Here is a 19,718-nt window from a genome sequence, read left to right as displayed (position 1 = left end):
TTCGCCCATGTGACATCACCTGCTCCAGCCTGGGACTTTAATCTAGTTCTCAGGGCTTGGACTAGAGTTCCCTCCGAGTCCAGGGCAACTTGTTCTCTCTTATACCTGTCCACGACGACGGCATTTCTAATTGCCATCACCTCAGCTAGGCACATAGGAGAAATAGGGGCCCTGATGGCACACCCATCATTCACGGCCTTTGTCTTTAAAAAAAAAAAAAAAAAAAGTAACTCTAAGGCCATATCCCAATTTTTGCCTGACTTTTTCTGCACTTTCCATATGACTCAACAGATCCATTTCCCTGTTTTTTTCCCAAAACTACATTGTGACAACTGGGAGACAATTGTGCATATGCTAGATATTAGAAGGACATTAGCATTCTACTTGGATAGGACTAAGGACTTCAGGAAATCCCCTAAACTCTTCCTTTCATCCACAGAAAGATCCAAAAGCTCTGTGATATCTCCTCAAAGACTATCCAAATGGGTCTCTAGTTGCATTAATCAATTAGCAAGGGCGCAACTTGCTTCCATCCATATGCACTCCATGAGATCAGTTCTGACCTCAATCACATTCCATAGGGATACCCCTATCTCCCCAATCTACAGAGCAATGATTGGGGCCTCTGTCCATACTTTCACAGAACATAATGCGATCACTGAACATTTGGCTACTTGCACCATCTTCGACTCCATAGTGCTCTCTGTAGTAAAAGACTCCGCTCCAAAGTCCCAGCCTCCAGTGGTGGGTACTGCTCCGGAGTCACCTAAAGTGGAGCACCCATAGGGACACTACTCGAAGAAGAAGAGGAAGTTACTCACCTTGTGCAGTAACGATGGTTCTTCGAGATGTGTGTCCCTATGGGTGCTCCACAACCCGCCCTCCTCCCCTCTACTTCAGAGTTCTCTATGGGGCTCTGTGGTAGAGAAGGAAGTGAGGGGGGTTCGCCCGTGCAGTGCTAAAGAGCCTTGAGGCAGACCACAAGGGAGGGAGAGCACATGAGCGGGCTCAACGGGACACTGCTACCAAAGGGACACTGCACTCATAGGGACACACATCTCCAAGAACCATCGTTACTGCACAAGGTGAGTAACTTCCTCTTGTGAGGCCCTAGCTGTAATTCTGCCATCCCCGTCACCCATGAGGTCCCAGCCGTGCCAGGGGAAATACTCAAAGGTGTCTTCAACAATCAATTTAATTGCAGCTGGGATCACAAAGCCCCAAACGCTTCCTGCTATCAGTCAATGCCGGTGGGTGGAGTTAAGGGGATTTGGGTGTCTTGGCTGTGTGGTGCTGAATTTAACACATCTGGATTGGTTTTGAGTGTGACCTCAGGCCGGGAATCTTTGGGGATAGTGAAGTTTGGTTTGAGGATAATCAACATCCCCAGGAGGTATTTAACCCATGAGTTACTGAGACAGACTGGCCCTTGAGGGAGTCCTTGGCATGGGAACACTTTCGGGCTGGTTAGTATCAATACGGAACAGGTATTGTGTGTTAGAAACATCATGCCCGGCACTTTGTGCTCAAGGAGATGTTGCTGAATGGGGACCTATTGCACAGCCCCTCCTGCCCCGTTTAAAGCTGCTACCATTTGTATTGTCCAGGAGTGGCGAAAGGAGCTGATGAGAGCAGACTGCAATGGCGAGAAATGTGACAAGCCCCAGAGAAGCAGGGGAGAGGGAGATCCGGAGGAGATGTCTCTGCCAGGGTGTGGGGAGGGTGACACACTGACTGGCGGAGTTAGAGATGCAATAGGCTGAGCAGGATGTCCCAGGGAAAGCAGGGGAGAAGGAGCAGAGCAGATGCAGGAGGAGGGTGAGCATGTAACTTGATTAAGTGGAAGATCATTGATCCATTGCTGGCGTGTCTGGAAGAGGAACTGGGATGGGGCAGTGTAGGGGAAGTGGGATGGGGGTGCTGTGCGTACAGGTCTTGGGGGGTAGGGTCCACCAAGGAGGGCAGGTTATGGTGCTCAGGAGAGTAGGACCGACCCTCTAAAGATGAGTATCGGGCTGTGGGGGAGGGCAAGGCCTTTGGGGCTGCGGGTAGCAGGCCCCATGTGAGGCTGGTGCTGGGAGATGTTACTGGTTCCACTGGGCATAACACTGATCCCCAGACTCCCCCACACCCTCCCTTGGCTTCCCTTAGCCCCAGCCTGGCACGTCCCCTGGGTGGCTGGGCTGGGGGCTCATGCGGGGGCTGTGCCCGCTGCTGGGCTGGGGGTTAACGTGGGGGTTCTATGCAGTGCTGTGTTGTGGAGGATGAAGTGGCACCAGTTGGGCTGGCACTGGAAGCCCTGCCTCTCCTTCAGCCTCTGCATGGGTTAGTTGTCCACGGCCACGTGGCCGTAGCTGGGATAGCCCCATGCGTGCATCTGCTTGGCCATGACATTCAGCAGCACTTGGATGTAGCCGCGTCCCTGGTGCTGGGGGAGGGTGTAGCCGTGAGTCATGATGCCAAACGGGTCTGTAATGATCCAGCTGACAGGGCGTCCAGCAGCGTCCAGGAGGCAGACACTGGGGAAGTGGCGGATCAGTTTGGCCAGGTACCTCCTGCTGTTGTTGTTCCCCCCAAAGGCCCACGTCTCATTCAGCAGGTTGGCGTGGGAAACATCCAGGGATGACAGCCTCACAGACGGGTCCAGTCTGGGGGGGCAGTGAGCAGCAGGGCCAAGCCCCAAGGGTCAGTGATCGGGAGTCAGACCCCAGAATCATGAGGTTGGCCCTAAGATCATGAGGCTTTTTTTAAAGATTATGTTGTGATTGCTGGTGTCCCTTGATAGTTGAACTCCTTCCACCTCCGTGTGTTGCCAACACTCCCAGATTTATTAGGGTGTTATGGGCCCCACTGCAGAAGCTCCTAGTCCCACATCTCTCCATCTCCCATACAGCAATTCATTCTGCCCCATCAGTTCTGCCTCTCACAGTCACCCATCAACTCTGTCCCCAGCCTCCCCTCTGCACCTCGTGATGTTGTTCCACCCCTCCCAGCCCTTTGGGGGCTGCAGCAAGCTCCCCTCTCCCAGGCCAGGTGTTCCAGGGAAGGGGGAAGCCCAGGCACCATCCTGTCCCCATTGCTCACAGGAAGGGATGGGGAGCTGAAGCGATGTCACCCTGAGATGCTGAGCAATTCTTGCTGCCTCTTCCCCCCCTCCCCACTCCACCCATGACAAGGGTGTCACATTACTGCGGGGAGGGGCAGGGAACTCTTACTGCAGCAGCTGTGAGAGGCAGCCAATCGGAGGGGGCTTCCCCCTCAGGCAGAGGGGAATTCCCATGAAGGTCATCATGAGACCCCGCCAAACTCATGGGACTCAGCAAAGGGGGATGCTGTAGCCAAGTGGAGGGGAGTGTTGGCTGGATCAGGGGGTGGGGAATGGGACACTAACCCACACAGTGGCAGCTCTGCCTAATGTCCCTTCTAGTTAGAACTGAGTGTCTCATTTCCCTTCCTGGTAGAGACGCCCCCTGGGTATCTGCCCCTCCTGGGGTTCTGGGTGAGGAGCCGAAGTCTGAATAGGCTGTGGAGAGGGAAAGTTCCTCTCCATCCTGGTCCAGGACAGATGTGGTGAAGGGACAGGGTGAGCAGAGTCGCTCACTGCCCAAGCCCAGCCAGGGCTGATAGCTATTTGCAGGAGTGCCCTTCCCCAGGGGCTGTGGGTGGGTCCCATTGGTGGCATAGAAGCCATTTGCATCAGGGTTTTCTGGCAGAGGCTGGGGCCCTGTGCAGCAGCTGAACAGGGCCCTCCCCGTACCTGGCCCCACCCAATGGCTATGCTCCCCAGTCCCAGCGGGGTCCCTGAGGGAGGTTGGGCTTAGCACCAATCCCACTGGGATTCTGCTGGTGGCAACAGGGCCCCAGGCCCTGCATGGGGAATAGCCAGCCAGAGCGTGGGTATCCCAGTGCCATGCTGGCCAATGCCCCAGCCTCTCAGACTGTCCCCTTCCCTACCACACCCCCTGTGGGGCCCTGTGATGCAGGCAGACACTGACCGGATCTCGGGCATGGTGCTGGGATCTGGGTGGAGGTAGGTGAAGTAGCGGGATGCTTCCAGCTGGACTGCCTTAGCCTTGGCGATGTCCCTGGAGGCCTCGTACACCCCATTCTGGAGCCCTGCAGGTGGCAGGAATGCACCGTGAGCAGTGGGAACGGGGACTGTAGGGTGGTGAGAAAAGGGTCCATATGTGTGGGGAGCTCAGCCTGGCACAGGGGACAGGAGTCTGAGCTTCCAATCCACTAGCCCCAGCCCTCAGGGAAGAGGATGTGGTCAGGTGAGCTGACCCCTGCCCAGCCCTGGCAAGGGGCTGCCCCATAGGTACCTGACCCCAGAGAGCTCATGGGAGCAGCCGCGCAGCCTCAGGGGAGCTGAGGGCTTCGGGGCTGGCACTGTAGGACGGGATCCAGGGGTTGGGCCCAGACATGATTTATCTGCTCAATCGCTGTGTGGCTCTCCCCAGTGCTGTGGGGCCCATGTTACCGAGGATGCAGAAGGCCTGGCCCCAGTTGACGGCACTGCCCAGCAGGGCCCGGTTGGCGCCTAGGTCCCGGTAGAACGCTGCGTATGTGTTGGTGTAGAAATCAGTGTCGTCCGATGCCACCTGCCGGGGTAGACATGGAGCAGGGTGGTGAACTCCCAAAGGAATGACTGATCTGCCTGCCCACCCTGATCCAGCCTGGAAAGGCCCCAAATCCCAATTCCCCTCCTCCCCGCCCCTCAACCCCGCCTGAGCCAGCCAGTCCCCCAGGTGCAGCGCGGTGGCTAAGGGGCAGCACCCCTCTGTGTGGCCGGGTGAGGATGGCTTTGAACTCGGGCCATGTATCCACCAGCACCTCATGTCCAGCCGGGTTCCCGCGGTTTATGTTCATCACGACACTGAGAACCTGCCAGAGATACAAGGGTGTTGGGGATCAGAGCTGGAGGAGGGACAGCAATTCCCACTCTCATGACTGTGCCAGGAGCCTCCAAATGTTTATTGTGCGGTTTCAGCGTCGTGGTCTTCTGCGCCTTCTCCGAGTGTTTTTTGCCCTTCCCCAAAATGGCCGCCCTCTCCTGTCCCTGACAGTGTGGCTGACACCACAAGCTGCCCTTAGCCAAGATGGCTGCCACCTCAGAATGATTTCAGGGGGGCAAGGCTAGGGAAAATGGCTGCCCCAGGCTCTGGGGAGCAGAGACTGGGGCGTTGCAGGGGAATGTGGGGAGCAGCAAGGAGAAGAGATTGGGGGCTGAGTGGGGGGATGTGGGGTGCCACTAGGGTTGGGCGGGAGAGGCAGGGAGGGAATTGTGATGTGGGGGGGTTGAGTGTTGGGGGTAATATGGGACAAGGTCTATGGGGAGTGAGGGCTGTTTGGGGCTTGTCTCTCTGATTTGGGGGTCTGATCCCTAAGTTGTTTTGTGGCCCCTGGGCTGGTATTGCAGGGGAGATCCTGAGTGTGGGGGAGACGGGTCAAAGGGGCTGGTGACCCGCACACCCACTGGAGCCATGTGATGGGCATGGAGCCATGAAGGGAGCCAGAGCTACCCAGCTCTCTGATTAGCTGTCACGGAGCCCGCCCATGCAGTGATTGGCTGACACGGTAGTAGATGCTCAAGATGGGCAGTGCAAATTTATTAATTGGTCCCAGATCCCCACCCTTCCCCACTTCATCAATGGAAAGTGGATATACACCAACCTTGGCAAAACCTGAGCATATTTACCATACACTTCAGGCAAACTCACTGGTAAAGATAAACAGTTAAACAAATGTATTGACTACAAAAGATAGATTTTAAGTGATTATAAGTGATAGGCAAAAAATCAGAGTTAGTTACCAAAGGAAAATAAACTATAAGCATGCAGTCTAAACTCTCAACCCTATTAGACTGGACAACATCTAGATTAAGCAATTTTTCTCACCCCACTGGCTATCACAGTTCATAGTACACAGATTTCACCCTTGAAATCTGGACTAGTCTCCTCTGCTGGAGTCTTCAATCTTCTGTGAGTGTCTTTGTTGCTTGCAGCACAGGTGGGGGCAGGAGAAAAGGCCAAGCATGGGGCCCCTGTGTTATGTTTTATACCCTCAGTCCCATGTGCTTGGAGAACACAAGTCCAGGCATGTCTTGTGGGCATTGCTGAGTCCCCAAGCAAGGTTGAGCAATTCCCTTGGTGTGGGTGGGGTGTGGGTGCTGGACAATGGCTGTTGATGGGTTGTTTGACACCCTGCCTGGGCATTGGTTACTTTCCTTGCTGTTGCCTCCAGGGGGCTAATATCTGACTGATTCCCCAACTTACAGCATGCTTTAGTGACAACCATACAACACAATTCTCATAACTTCATATGCATTAATGATATACATATATGGATAGGAAAATGACTTTCAGCAGATCATAACCTTTCCCCTGATACCTCACATGGCCTACTTTATATGCAAGATCACAATCATATATACATGAGGAATATGGGGGTTCCAGGACACTCCCCCAAGGTACAGAATGTCACACATGGCACCAAAGGGGTCCATGACATTCCAGCTGATGGGGTGGCTGCTGGTGTCCAGGTGGTAACAGCAGGGGATGCAGCAGATCAGGTTGGCCAGGTACTCCTGGCTCTGCTCATTCCCCGCATAGGGCCACTTCATGTTCATCAGGTCGGCATGAGAGATGTCCAGGGACGAGAACCTCATGGTAGAGTCCAGCCTGGGGAAGCAGAGGGGGACAGGGTAAATCCAGGGGAGGGAGGGACCAGCTGGCTCAGGGAAGTTGGGAGCATGGAGCCTTTCCCCACTAACACAGGTGGGAGCAGCGCTGTGTCATGTCCCTGCTCGGTGGGTCTCAGAGGGGATATCTCCTTCCTCAGGGAAGCTTCTCCCCATTCCCAGAGTGACCCTGGAGCCAGACCCTTCGCTGGGGTCCTGAGTGAGCGGCCAATGACTGAACAGGCTTTGGGGAGGGAAGATGCCCCTGCCCCTGGGGCCCTGGTGGCTGGCGGAGTCGTGGCACGGGACAGATGGCCGGTGGAGGAAGCATGGCCGGTAGCTGTCCGTGCTCTGCCTGGGCTGCTTGCCAGGGTGCAGATCTCCAGGGCTGTGGGTTGGGCAGCTGTTGGGCAGGGGCATCACTTGCTATGGAGCAAGGGGGGCCATTGCCACCCTAGACCTTGTCTTGCCCTCCCTCCATGGGTCTATCTGCTCCGTTTTTTGCCTCACCTACCTTTTCAGGATACAGGATCGCCTGTAATGTTCAAACACAGCTTTGCTCCCCGTAACTCTCATGATTTTCTGAAATGACAGCCTACGTGGGGGCTGAATCAGGATCCCCTGAGACGGGTTGCCCCCCTTTGGGATGCCACCTCATGTGCGGGGACACCACTGAGATCACCTGTTCTGGCAGCATGGGCCCCCTTTTTACCTGTCTTGCTGAGCCAGGCCAGTAAGCCTCCTCCAGCACACCCAGAGGCAGGGCCATACCCAACTGCAGAACAACACAGACACTGAGATCAGCTCTGGAAAGCCTCAGCTTAAGGGATTTGTCCCAGCACTCAGGTATCCACCTCCCTTGGAGTGCACACCCAAAGGTATATTGTCTTGCACTGTAGAGAAATCTATACAATGCAAGCTCATAAATTTGCCCCCTCCCTCAATGTGGTAGAAGATATGCACAACTTCTTCCCCTCCCCACCCCCAGTTAGAAATTACAGAAACTGGATTTAATAATAAACAAAGCAAATTTTATTACCTATAACAGGCAGATTTTAAGTGGTTAAAGGGGTAGCAAACAGAACAAAGCAGATTACTAAGCAAATAAAACAAAACACGCAAACTAAATTTGATTCACTAAAGAAACAGGCTATAAAACGTAATTTCTCACCCTAACTATTGTCACAGGTAGATTATAGAAAGTCTAGAAAGGCAGCTGCACTGGCCTGCAGCTTGAGACTTCAGGTATTTCCACTCACAGACTGGACGCCCTCCCAACCTGGGTTCAACCCTTCTCCCCTAAGTTCAGTTCTTGTTTCCAGGTGTTTTTCAGTGTCTCTTTGGGTGGGGAGGCAGAGGAGAACCATGATCATATCACTCCCCTGCCTTATATATCTCTTGTGTATGGTGGGAACCCTTTGTCTCGCAGTGGAAGAACACTAGCATTCCAAGGGGTGGGTCCAGTACCAGATGACTCAGACCCATGTCTCTGCAGGGCTGTGACAGCCATTACTCGTAGGCTGTCTGGAGCACCCAGAGGAAGACTAAGCTCTTTCACAGTCCATTGTCTTTGCTAATGGGACATTAGCCCTGTCTGGCTTTTCCATTGTTGTACCTGAAGGGCTGGTTGGGGGTGACAACCGAAGTAACACATTTGAAATACAGATACATAGTCAATATTCCTAACTTCAGATAGAGAAATGATACAGGCTTACAAATTGGATAATCACATTCAGTAAATCATAACCTTTCCAATGATATCTCACCTGAACCATCTTGCATAAACCATCTCAGTTATGTCATATCCATATCATAAGTATATTTTCATAAAGATTATGGAGTGTAATGTCACACCCCCACCCCAAACACCCTGTGCCTGAGCTCTCTAGTGCCTGCAGGGTCCCTGAGCAGCCAGAGAGCAGGCTGTGTAGGCAGTGTCAATCCCTGTGGGATGTTGCCATTGGCCTGGGGCCCAGGCAGGGTGAGGAGCGGGGCCAGCTGCTTTCCAGTGAAGCTGTCCAACCCCTGTGCCCACCCCCAGGCAGGCATTGACCGGATCTCAGGCATGGTGCTGGGATCGGGTGGAGGTAGTTGAAGTGGTTGGATGCCTCCAGCTGCACCCCATTGGCCCCAGCAATGTCCCTCAAACACCCTGTCCTGGGGCCCTTCAGGGGGCGGCAACAGACCCTGAGCAGTAGAAGCCCTGAATGGGGAACGTGGCTGTGGGGGGCCCAGACTGGCAGGTAGGGAGGAGAGGGGACCAAGCCAATCCACCAGCATGCAGGTCTCATGAAAGGGGGCCTGCATCAAGTGAGCCAATCCCAGCCCAGCAGCCTGACCCCATGGGGCATACGGAAGCAGCTGGGGAGGGCCTGGAGATTCACGGGCTGGGACTGTCTGGGGCTGCTGGGGTTAGGCCCCAGACGGTGGGGGGACATGCAGTGGCTGTGGGGCTCAAGACGAGGCACCCCAACATTACTGTGGATACAAAAGGCCTAGCCCCAGTTGATAGTGACCATGCTGCCCAGCACCGTCCTCTGTAGAATGCCATGTACATGTTGGTGTAGAAATCAGAGTCAGCTGATGCCGCCGGCCAGGGGAGATATGGAGCCGAGAAGGGGGAACTCCCACTGGAATGACCGATCTGCCTGTCGCCCCAAGCCAGCCTGGCCCCCGCCCTGGGGTCCCCTGGAGGGAAAAAAACCTTGTGTCCCATTACCCACTCCCCGAGCCAGCTAAGCCCCCAGGCGCAGTGTGGTGGCTGAGGGGTGGCACCTCTCTGTGCAGCTGGGTCAGCACAGCTTAGAGCTCCAGCCACTAATCCACTAGCACCTCACTCTTGGCCGAATTCCCACAGTTTATCCATCACGGCGCTGTGGATCTGCGAGAGCCATGGGGAGCAGAGGGGCAGATTTTACAAAGTCAGAAAACTCTTCACTGGGAGGCAGCACCGAGGTGGCCCTTTGCCAAAGCGGCCGAGGGTGTCAGCAGGGCTGAGGGAGCCCCGGGCAGCCCTCTCTTACCCCGCACAAATGAGGCTGAAATCACCAGAGCTGGGTGGGGTGGTGGAGCCTGAGGGCTGGCCCAGCTGGCATTTCTCAAAGGATAGTAGGACACAGGCCTGTCTGATGCCAGGCTCTGCGATGAGGCCAACAGCTGACACCAAACTGTGAGTGGAGCGTAGCAGAAGAGGAAACCACTGCTGAAGTGTCATCTGTTCAGTGGTTGTGGGCAGGGAAGTGAATCAGAGGACACAACTGGGGACACTAAAGGGCAGGACTGGGTGTTTACTTATTATTCTTAACTACAGATAGGTGAGTTGCAATTGCTGTGCTCTCCCCACTCACTCAGTTTGCCTTTTAAAGTCCCTCCAGGGAAAATATTTAGTGATCCTAGAAATTTGGTAGGATGGCTCCAACTGGTGCTATTGGTTAATTTACCAAAGGAAGCCTTAGATATTTGACCGGACCCTTGTTGCTGCACACATCACCCTGCAGACCGGCTTACGCACCCAGAACACTTTGGTTTTCAGGCTCTTAGTGTCTGGACACAAAGCCGACACTCTGGGAACAAGCAGAACCTCTTTTGGGAAAATTTCATTTGAAAAGTGGGTTGAAAAATGGGAAACTGTTGCATGGCCCTAGCTGTAATTCTGCCATCCCCCTCGCCCACGAGGTCCCAGTCGTGCCAGGGAGTGCCGCTGTAAAGGGGAAATACTCAAAGGTGTCTTCAACAGTCAGTGTAATCGCAGCTGGGATCACAAAGCCAGAAACGCTTCATGCTATTGGTCAATGCTGGTGGGTGGAGTTAAGGGGATTTGGGTGTCTTGGCTGTGTGGTGCTGAATTTAACACGTCTGGATTGCTTTTGAGTGTGACCTCAGGCCAGGAGTCCTTGGGGATAGTGAAGTTTGGTTTGAAGATAATCAACATCCCCGAGAGGTATTTAACCTTTGAGTTACTGAGACAGACTGAGGGAGTCCTTGGCATAGGAACTGGTTTGTATCCATGTGGAACATCATGGGTTAGAAGCATCATGCCCAGCACGTTGTGCTCAAGGAGATGTTGCTGAATGGGGACCAATTGCCCAGCCCCTCCTGCCCCATTTAAAGCTGCTGTGGCTTGTATTGTTCAGGAGCGGGGAAAAGAGCTGATGAGAGCAGACTGCAATGGGGAGAGATGTGACAAGCCCCATATGCTCAGGGTTTAGCTGATTGCCATATTTGGGGTCGGGAAGGAATTTTCCTCCAGGGCAGGTTGGAAGAGGCCCTGGAGGTTTTTCGCCTTCCTCTGTAGCATGGGGCACCGGTCACTTGCTGGAGGATTCTCTGCTCCTTGAAGTCTTTAAACCACGATTTGAGGACTTCAATAGCTCAGACACTGGTGAGAGGTTTTTCGCAGGAGTGCGTGGGTGAAATTCTGTGGCCTGCGTTGTGCAGGAGGTCAGACTAGATGATCATAATGGTCCCTTCTGACCTTAGTATCTATGAATCTATGAAACAGGAGAGAAGGAGATCCGGGGGAGATGTCTCTGGCAGGGTTGGGGGGACGGTGACACACTGACTGTGGAGGAGTTAGAGATGTAATACGCTGAGCAGGCTGTTCCAGGGAAAGCGGGGGAGGAGGAGCAGAGCAGAAGCAGGAGGAGGGTGAGCATGTAACTTGATTGGATGGAATATCACTGAGCTCTTGCTGCGGTGTCTGAAAGTGGAACTGGGATGGGGGTGCTACAGATATGGGGTCGGGGGACTGGGGTCCACCCAGGAGGGCAGGTAATAGAGCTTGGGAGACTAGGACAGACCCTGTAAAGCTGCGTATGGTGCTGTGAGGCTGTGGGAAGCAGACCCCATTTGAGGATGGAGCTGGAAGATGTTACTGGTTCCACTGGGCCTAACACTGATCCCCAGACTCCTCTACCCTCCTCCCTTGGCTTCTCTTAGCCCCAGCCTGGCAGGTCCCCTGGGTGGCTGGGCTGGGGACTTATGCAGGGGCTGTGTCTGGAGCCGGGCTGGGGGTTAACATGGGGGTTCTATTCAGTGCTGCATTGTGAAGGATGAAGTGGCACAGGCTGGTTTGGCACTGGAAGCTCTGCCTCTCCTGCAGCCTCTGCGTGGGGTAGTTGTCTAGGGCCACGTGGCTGTAGCTGGGATAGCCTAGTTTGTGTAACCGCTTGGCTATCAAGCTGCTTAGCACCCTATTGTAGCCACGCCCCCAGTGCTGGGGCAGAGTCTAGACATGGCTCATGGCGCCAAACTGGTCTGAAGTGATCCAGCTGACAGGGTGGCTGGCAGCATCCATGAGGCAGATGCTGGGGAAGTAGCGGATCAAGCTGGTCAGGTACCTCCTGCTCCTATCATTCCCCCCAAAGACCCATGTCTCATTCAGGAGGTCAGTGTGAGAGATGTCCAGGGACGAGAGCCTCACGGCCGGGTCCAACCTGGGGGGCGGGAGGGAAGAGAGCAGCTGGGCCAACCCACAAATGTCAGCGATCAGGAGTGACACCTCAGAATCATGAGATTGGCCCTAAGATCATGAGGCTTTTAAAAAAGATTACGCTGTCGATTGCTGGCCTCCCTTGACAGCTGAATTCCCCCGGTGTGACAATCACTGTTGCCAACAGTCCCAGATTTATTATGGTGATATGGGCCTCCCTGCAGAAGCTCCTACCCCAGCATCTCTCCATCTCCCACACAGCAATTCATAGAATCATAGACTAGAATCATAGACTTTAAGGTCAGAAGTGACCATCTGACCTGGAGGAAAATTCCTTCCCTACCCCAAATATGGTGATCCGCTAAACCCTGAGCATGTGACCAAGACTTACCAGCCAGACACCCAGGAAAGAATTCTCTGTAGTAACTCAGATCCCACCCCATCTAACATCCCATCACAGACCACTGGGCAAAGATCAATTAATTGCCAACATTAGGCTATCCCATCATACCATCCCCTAATTCATTCTGCCCCATCAGTTCTGCTCCGTACCGGGAACCATCAGCTCTGTTCCCAGCCTCCCCTCTGTACCTCCTGATGTTCTTCCACGCCTCCCAGCCCTATGGCAGCTGCAGCGGGCTCCCCTCTGCCCTTCCCAGGTTGGGTGTCCCAGGGACAGGGGGAGCCCAGGTACCGTCCCGTCCCATTGCTCACAGGAAGGGATGGGGAGTGGAAGTGATGTCACCATGAGATGCTGAGAAATTCCTGCTGCCTCTTCCCCCCTCTTCTCTCCCCTTCCATGAGAAAGGTGTCACATTACTGTGGGGAGGGGTAGGGGCAGGGAACTCTTATTGCAGCAGTTCTGAGAGGCAGCCAATCAGAAGGGGCTTTCCCCCCAGGCAGGGCGGGATTCCCATGAAGATTACTGTGAGACCCAGCCAAACTCATGGGATTCAGGAAAGGGTGACGCTGGAGCCAAGTGAAGTGGGCAGCTGTCTGGTTTGGGTGGGGGTGGGGGGGAAATGGGACATGGGGCCTTTCCCCACTAACCCACACAGTGGGCAGCTCTGCCTATTGTCCCGTCTCGTTTGAACTGAGTGTCTCATTCCCCTTCCTGATAGAGATTCCCCCACCCCCAAAACGCCCCTGGGGTGCCTTTCCCTTCCTGGGTGAGGAGCCATAGACGCTGACTCCGTGGGTGCTCCGGGGCTGGAGCATCCACAGGAAAAAAATAGTGGGTGCTCTGCACCCACCGGCAGCCAAGCTTCCCTCCCCCCCACCCCACCTCTGCCTTCCCCCCCTGAGCGCGCCACTTCCCCGCTCCTCTGCCTACCTCCCAGCGCTTCCGTCCCCGCCCACCGCCAAGCAAGCTCCAGAAGGGCGGGGGAGGAGCGGGAATGTGGTGCACTCAGGGTAGGAGGCGGGGAAGAGGCGGGGCCAGGGCAGGGATTTGGGGAAGGAGTCAGAATAGGGGCAGGGAGGGGGTGGAGTTAGGGCAGGGACTTTGGGGCAGGGGCGGGGAGTCATGGAAGGTGTGGAGTCGGGGCAAGGCCGGGGGCAGAGGCGGATCGAGCACCCACTGGAGGAAGCAGAAGTCGGCACCTATGTGAGGAGCCGAGGTCTGAACAGACTGTGGGCAGGGAAGGTTCCTGGGCCAGGAGAGATGTGGTGCACGGATCGGGGGAGCACAGCTGCTCAGTGCCCAAGCCCTGCCAAGGCTGACGGCTGATGGCCCTGTGCAGGAGCTGAAGAGGGATCTCCCTCCCCATGGCTGAATCCACCCCATGGCTACGCTCCCCAGTCCCTGCAGGTTCCCTGAGTGAGGTTGAGTTCCCTACCAATCCCACTGGGATTCTGCTGGTGGCAACAAGACCCCAGTGCCCCAGGCCCTGCATGGGGAATAGCCAGCCAGACCTTGGGCATCTCAGTGCCACACTGGCCAGGGGCCCTGTGGCACAAGCAGACACTGACCGGATTTCAGGCATGGAGCTGGGATCCGGGTGGAGGTAAGTGAAGTAGCGGGACGCTTCCAGCTGGACCCCTTTAGCCTCGGAGATGTCCCTGGAGGCTTCGTACACCCCATCCTGGAGCCCTGCAGGGGGCAGTGACGAGCTGAGAGCAGTGGGGATGGGGACTGAATGGTGGGGAGAAAAGTGCCCATATGTGTGGGGAGCCCAGCCTGGCACAGGGGGCGGGAGGGGCAGGAGTCTGAGTTTCCAAACCTATTGGCCCCAGCCCTTAGGGAAAAGGATGTGCTCAGCTGAGCCGACCCCAGCCCAGCCCTGGAAGGAGCAACCCCATATGTTCCTGTCCCCCATACAGCTGGCAGACTGGGGGGATCTGAGGGATTCGGGGCTGGCACTGTAGGGCGGGATCCAGGGGTTTGGCCCAGACAGAACATATATGCTTAGTCGCCGTGGGGCTCTCCCTGGTGCTGTGGGGCCCATGTTACCGTGGATCCAGAAGGCCTGGCTCCAGTTGATGGCGTTGCCCAGCAGGGCCCAGTAGGCGCCCAGGTCCCAGTAAAACGCCGCGTACATGTTGGTGTAGAAATCGGAGACGTCCGATGCCACCTGCTGGGGGAGACATGGAGCAGAGTGGGGAACTCCCAATGGAATGACTGATCTGCTGGCCAACCCCCCCTTCCCCACATGGAGCAGAGTGGGGAACTCCCAATGGAATGACTGATCTGCTGGCCAACGCCCCCTTCCCCCCCGAGCCAGCCTGGCCCCCACCTTGGGGCCCCCAGAAGGAAAAGGCCTCAAATCCCAATCCCCCCTCCGAGAGAGGCTGGCCCCTGCCTAGAGGAGAAAGGCTCCATGTCTTACTCCCCACCCCCCAATTCCCGCAGGCCCCCAGGTGCAGCGCGATGGCTGTGGGGAGGCACCTCTCTGTATGGCCGGGTAAGGTCAGCTTTGAACTCGGGCCACGAATCCACCAGCACCTCGTACCCAGCCAGGTTCCTGTGGTTTATGGTCATCACGGCACCGAGGACCTGCCAAAGACATGGGGCAGGGGTCAGAGCTGGTGGAGGGGCAGAAATTCCCGCTCTCGTGACTCTGTCAGGAGCCTCCCATTATTCATCAGGGGGTTTCAGAGTCTCATGATCTTCTGTGCCTTTGGGGAGTATTTTTCCCTTCTCAAAAATGGCCGTCCTTGCCAACTGGGCTGACACCACAGGCTGCCCTTAGTCAAGATGACTGCCACCTCACAATGATTTCAGGGGGCAAAGGCCAGGGAAAATGGCTTCCTCCAGGCTCTGGGAAGCACAGACTGGGGGGTTGCAGGAGAATGTGGGGAGCAGCAAGGAGAGGGGATTGGGGGACGAGTGGGGGGATGTGGGGGTGACACTAGGGATCAGTGTGAGGGTCAGGGAGGGTGCAGGTATGTGGAGGGAGTGAGTGTTGGGGGAAGATGTGGGGCAGGGCATATGAGTGGGGAAGCTGTGGGGGCCTGCCTCTTCTTCCCCTGTCCCCCCAGGTTTACTATCCTGACTTTTGGGGTCTGACCCCTGATTTGTGGCCTGTGGGCTAGTATCGCAGGGGAGACCCTGGGCATGGGAGGGTGGGGGAGGACAAGGGAGCTGGTGACCCCCCACACACTTGAGCCATGTGATGGGCATGGAGCCATGGAGGAAGGCAGAGCTACCCAGCTCTCTGATTAGCTGTCACGGAGGACGCCCATGCAGTGATTGGCTGACACGGTGCCTGGCCTGCCTGTGATGTGATTGGCTGATATGGAGCCAACTTGCCCTGTGATTGGTTGGGGAGGTCCCGCCGGCTACACTGCGTGAGCAGCAGGAATTGGAGCTGGGTTTGGACTTTGGGAGGCACGAGGGAGGAGCGGGTGGCTGGGAGAGCAGCCAGCATCTGGGTGGGAGGGGCCTGCCTCTCCGGCCTGATCTCTCACCCATCTCCCAGGGGAGTCAGAGGGACCTTCCCCTGCTCTCTGCCCCATGGAGGGGCGGGAGGGTTGAGTCCTGGCCCTGGGGTGTGGGCAGTGCGGTTAGGCACAGCCATGTCACCGGCAGCGTCTCAGGCAAGTGCCTCCGTAGTGTCCCCTCCAGCAGCCTCAGCTTGGAGGAGCAGCTCAGGATCAGCATCTCTGATGGGGACGGACCGTTGGCAGATTCCAGCGGGTGTGGCGTGGGGGGCACCTGGGTGGGTGAAGGAGAGAAACCCATCAGTTACCTGTGTCTATCCCCCCATGTCACAACAGAAGCTGGCAGGGTGTGTGTAACCTCCCACCCCTGCAATAACAAACCTGCAATAAAGCAGTCTGGGTGCAGCCCCTGTGCTTCCCAGAGATCCTACATTAAGAAGCCAGCCTCTGTACTCACCAAGGATCCTACAATGGCAATCCCTGTCTGTGTGTCTGGCCCCAGCCATGCCAGGGCAGGTCTGTGCAGGACTTGGGAGTCCCAGTAGCTCCCACTCACCTGGGATAAGGGGAACCCTGGAGAATTTGGCAGATAGGGTGCCTGGGGGGCAGTGAGGTCCCTGCCTGGCAGTGGCTGGTGGCCCTGTCCTCGCCACGTCTTGCTCTCCGTTGGGGCTGCTCCAGCCTCTTACCCCTGAGCAAATGAACCATTAACAGAGTCTGTGCCTGGCCCAGAGCTGTGGCAGCCACGTCCCTGCAATTGCAAGGCACCATCGGGCTCCTTCCATGGGCAGTGAGGGGTGAAACGATTTCCTGGGGCCAGTGGAGTAGAATTCTGAGGAAACACAAGCACAGCCAAGAGTGGGGCATGGGCAAACCAGTTCTGCTGGTGCCCCTCAATCCCGACCCACAGCCCCTGCTGTCCCAGCCCTGGGCTCCCACAGAGCAGCTCCTTCCTAGCTTTCAGTTTCTGTCTATTGCTTTGATTTGAGGGTTGTGCTGGGAGCCCCCAATCTGGGCCCCTCTCCTTGGCTTTGTGCTTTCCTCTGCTCTGTGTCTCCCCCAGCCCTGTCCCCTGAGGCTTGTGTGCCCTAGGAGGCTCTGTGCCTGATTTGCTCATCATGCTCTGGCTGGGATCTTGCATGGGTCCCTATCAGTATTGGGGAGCAGCCAAGAGGTCCAGGCTGGGCAGATTTCTACCTATGACAAGATGGCAAGGGGCTGTCATGGTTCATTACCTGCCGTGCGCAATGCAATCCGTATCTGCAGCAACTCAGCGTCACATTTATTACTCAGCTGGAATCCTGTATCAGAGAATCTTCAGGTTGTCTTGGCAAAGACGAGCTGAAGGCAGAGGTCGTGTTGGCAGCAACAACTGCCTCAATACGTGCAGCTCTCAGGGATCCATCTCGGCTCTCCCTCCTCTTATCTCTGCATTCCCATGTGACTTCCTGGGATGCTGAGTTTCTGGGGTTCTCACAAACACAGTCGCCTCCCTTGCTTCTCTCTATTCCCAGAGTGCCCTCGGGAGCCAGACCCTTTGCTGGGGGCCTGAGTGAGCCACCAATGACTGAACGGGCTTTGGAGAGGGAGGATGCCCCTGCCCCTTGCCTTGTGGCTGGCAGAGCTGTGGCATGGGGCTGATGGCTAGTGGAGGAAATGTGGTTGGTGGCTATCTGTGCTTTGCCTGGGCTGCTTGCCAGGGTGCAGATATCTAGATGTGCGAGTCGGGCCTCATTTGCTATGGAGTAAGGAGACATCTCCCCACCCCCCCCGGGCCTTGGTACCCCCCCCCAACTTTTAATAGGTCTATCTGCTCCACTTTTTGCCCCACCTTGCGTTGCAGGATATTATCACCTGTAATATTCAACCCCCGGCCCCCTGACTTTTTCTGAAATGACACCTCCAGTGTTGGGGTCCCTATGTGGGGGCTGAAGCAGGGAGTCCCCTTTGACAGGGTCCCCAGTGTGCAACCTGGACTATGGGACCGCTGAGTCCTCCAAACCCACCAGCTTGGTCTGTCTCTCACACTGTGATGCTGATGTCAAGCTACAAACCTCTGACACACACTGCACTTACACAGCCATCCACAGGCAAGGACACACCCAGCTGGGTCACTACAAAAAGTAATTTCCCCTCTGTTGATATTCACCCCTTCTTGTCAACGCTGGCAATGGCCACATCCACCCTAACTGAATTGGCCTCATTAGCACTGACCCCCCACTTGGTAAGGCAACTCCCATCCTTTCATGTGCTATAATATATATTCTGCTTATTGTATTTTCACTCCATGCATCTGATGAAGTGGGTTATAGCCCACGAAAGCTTATGCCCAAATAAATTTTATGTATTTTATGTATTTTAAAGAATAGTTATTGAAGTTGCAGGAACAAACCATCCCGATGTGTAGAAAGAACAGTAAATATGGCAGGCAACCAGCTTGGCTTAACAGTGAAATCCTTGCTGATCTTAAACATATAAAAGAAGCTTACAAGAAATGGAAGCTTGGACAAATGACCAGGGAGGAGCATAAAAATATTGCTGAGGCATGCAGGAGTGAAATCAGGAAGGCCAAATCACACTTGGAGTAGCAGCTAGCAAGGGATGTTAAGAGTAACAAGAAGGGTTTCTACAGGTATGTTAGCAACAAGAAGAAAGTCAGAGAAAGAGTGGGCCCCATACTGAATGGGGGAGACAACCTAGTGACAGAGGATGTGGAAAAAGCTAATGTACTCAATGCTTTTTTTGCCTCTGTCTTCACAAACAAGGTCAGCTCCCAGAGTACTGCACTGGGCAGCATAGTATGGGGAGGAGGTGACCAGCCCTCTGTGGAGAAAGAAGTGGTTCGGGACTATTTAGAAAAGCTGGATGAGCACAAGTCCATGGGGCCGGATGCGCTGTATCTGAGAGTGCTAAAGGAGCTGGCAGATGTGATTGCAGAGCCATTGGTCATTATCTTTGAAAACTCGTGGCGATCGGGGGAGATCCCAGATGACTGGAAAAAGGCTAATGTAGTGCCCATCTTTAAAAAAGGGAAGGAGGAGGATCCGGGGAACTACAGGCCGGTCAGCCTCACCTCAGTCCCTGGAAAAATCATGGAGCAGGTGCTCAAGGAATCCATTTTGAAGCACTTAGAGGAGAGGAAAGTGATCAGGAACAGTCAGCATGGATTCACCAAGGAAAAGTCATGCCTGACTCACCTAATTGCCTTCTATGATGAGATAACTGGCTCTGTGGATAAGGGGAAAGCAGTGGACATGTTATTCCTTGTCTTTAGCAAAGCTTTTGATACAATCATAGAATCAGAGAATATCAGGGCTGGAAGGTTTCTCAGGAGGTCTTCTAGTCCAACCCCCTGCTCAAAGCAGGACCAATCCCCAACTAAATCATCCCAGCCAGGGCTTGGTCAAGCCTGACCTTAAAAATATCTAAGGAAGGAGATTCCACCACCTCCCTAGGTAACGCATTCCAGTGTTTCACCACCCTCCTAGTGAAAAAGTTTTTCCTAATATCCAACCTAAACCTCCCCCACTGCAACTTGAGACCATTATTCCTTGTTCTGTCATCAGCTATCACTGAGAACAGTCTAGATCCATCCTCTTTGGAACCCCCTTTCAGGTAGTTGAAAGCAGCTATCAAATCCCCCCTCATTCTTCTCTTCTGCAGACTAAACAATCCCAGTTCCCTCAGCCTCTCCTCATAAGTCATGTGTTCCAGTCCCCTAATCAT

The 19,718-nt window shown here is 55.0% G+C and overlaps 2 pseudogenes; both read right to left on the bottom strand.

The window, feature by feature from the left end:
* Positions 1-2,191: 2,191 nt before the first annotated feature.
* LOC141988359 (glycine N-acyltransferase-like protein 3) lies at positions 2,192-8,454 on the bottom strand (annotated as a pseudogene).
* A 2,762-nt stretch (positions 8,455-11,216) lies between these two features.
* LOC141988686 (glycine-N-acyltransferase-like protein 3) lies at positions 11,217-16,239 on the bottom strand (annotated as a pseudogene).
* Between the last annotated feature and the right edge of the window lie 3,479 nt (positions 16,240-19,718).

Source organism: Natator depressus, chromosome 6 (assembly GCF_965152275.1).
Source record: "Natator depressus isolate rNatDep1 chromosome 6, rNatDep2.hap1, whole genome shotgun sequence".
Lineage (NCBI taxonomy): Eukaryota > Metazoa > Chordata > Testudines > Cheloniidae > Natator > Natator depressus.
Note: the sequence above shows the minus strand (reverse complement) of the source record. Positions and strands in the feature narration are given on the sequence as shown.